This window comes from Carlito syrichta, unplaced genomic scaffold (assembly GCF_000164805.1).
Source record: "Carlito syrichta isolate Samal-C Ts95f unplaced genomic scaffold, Tarsius_syrichta-2.0.1 Scaffold301846, whole genome shotgun sequence".
Classification (NCBI taxonomy): Eukaryota; Metazoa; Chordata; class Mammalia; order Primates; family Tarsiidae; genus Carlito; species Carlito syrichta.
In genome coordinates, this window is record NW_007245942.1 from 1,197,450 (window position 1) to 1,199,707 (window position 2,258).

Below are 2,258 nucleotides of genomic sequence, written 5' to 3' on the forward strand. Positions count from 1 at the left end.
TTATTAGTTGTGAATCTCTGGACAAGTATCTTTTCCTTTTATCCTTCACTCCCCATATCTTCCCATTTGTACCTATTTATACTGAATTCAGCAAATATTTACTAGGCTTTTCCAGCAGGCAGAACAATGGAGCCTTTCCTTCCATGGCACCCTGTTGTGTATGAATAAAGGCAAACTCACTAAGCTGGCATTCAAACATCTCCCAACATTTGTTCCAAATTTTCTTCCCAGTCTTCATCTTCCACTCCTCCTTTGCTTATATGTTTCGCCGTAAGAAATCATGCTTTGTGTTTTTAACACCTTTGAGCCTGTGTTCATTACAATCCCCTAGACAAGGACAACCTTTCCTTGGGATTTCTGTTATAACTCCACCTGTGTGTGTTTTGAAATTCAGGTCAAATGCTAGGGCCTCCATGAAGGCTTCCTGAGTCAAACTGTAATTGAACTTGAACCTCTACAAAAATGCTTGAACCTCCATTAAGGCATTTATCACACACTGCTTTCATGAGAGCTATTTGCATATATGCTTATTACTCCATAAGCTCCTTGAAAATAGAGCCTGCATCTTTTCCATCTCCCATCCCTTTTATGGTGTGCATAAACTGAGGTACTCATTGATAGTACTTAAGGGTGGTATTTCTGTGTAAGAAGATTGTAATCAAATTCTGAAATTTTCTGCAGCTGACTAGAATTTCTATTTGTATTCTACTCTTTTCTCTGATTCTTACTGTCTTCTCTTACTTATTATTGTAATATATTTTAAGACAAAAATCTTTACAGTTTTCAGAGAAAAGGTGCTGCTTAGATAATCAAATATATAATAATTTGAGCTTTTATAGAAGAAAGGTGATTGGGAGAATGTTATTACTTTTACATACATGGCAGAAAGCAGTTATAAAGTGTAACAACAACAAAATGTTCAAACAAAATTATGAAAGCATTGCTGAACATGAAGTAATTAAAGCAACCAAATGGATTTAAAAGCTCCAGGTCCTGACTCTTTACAGGGTTTGGCACAAAATGCATACAACATCTTACAGAGAACAAAATGTAAATCTAAAGGAATGTAAGACTTGAATAAGTAACACAATGGCAGTTGTTTAGGCAGATAATGGCTATTTTCATGTAATTACTACACCTCTGGACAGAAAGATTGTTGAAAATGACCATAGATTCACCACTGACTCAGTGATTTGTTACTCTGGAGCTCCAATAACAATGATACTGAAATTTCAGATTTCTTTATCACACACATAATCAATTATAAGGCTCGACTTTAATCCATTACAGATTCTGTGAGTTACAATACAAATATAGATAAATGTGTACATCTCTCTCTTTCCAAATTTTCTGTAATGACCAGTTATTTTATAATCAGAAAAAAGTAGAACAATTTCCACTCTAGTGTTGTTTGAAAAAAAAAAAACAAAACAAAAAGTGACTTGGAGGTTGTTACTCGTTGTTTTGCATCAGTCATTAGCACAGCAATAGTTATTTGTTAGTCAGGGACTCACAAAGTAGCTCAATGGTGAAATAGTGCACTAAAAAAGTAAATATCTAGTCCTATCCTCAATGCTGTGATTCTGACAAATGACTCCATTTTTATATTTCTCTGTTTTAATACAACTGTGTTTTGATTTGAATACTTAGAGTAAAAATGTGTAGACTTTAAATATCAACAAAAATATAAATTCAGGCTCTTTTGTTATGAGTAAATGAAACTCTAATCTCTATTTTCAATGTAAACAATTTTGCTGGGTATCAAGCACTCAATAATTGGCAGGTGAGTGAATGGCTTTCTCCTGCCCAACTTAATAAATGAATAAAGATATAGCTAAATCAAGCCAAGTTGGTGCATAACACTTCAAGTTTGCAGTATGTTAGAATACAGATAGATGGTAACAATTATAAGACAGATTTGGCTAAAAACTGATGCAAAAGATACATGACCAGAAAAATCATCAAATAATTGATGCGGTAATGAGCTGCTAATTATAATCAAAGCATGTTTTCAAAATTGTTATAAAATTAATAAAATGTATATACAGTCATTAATATCTAAATGCAAGAAATCAAATTACATTTTTTAAACCGATGTTGCAAGAATTTGACTTAAAGTAATTAAAGTAATAATAGATGGCCCAAGACCTCAGACTATTGCCCACACGTCCTATTTGCTAAAACCATCATTTATTGGCATAACCATTTCATTTTGTAGAAACATCTAACAAAATTTGGAATTTAAGTAGCTGGTATTT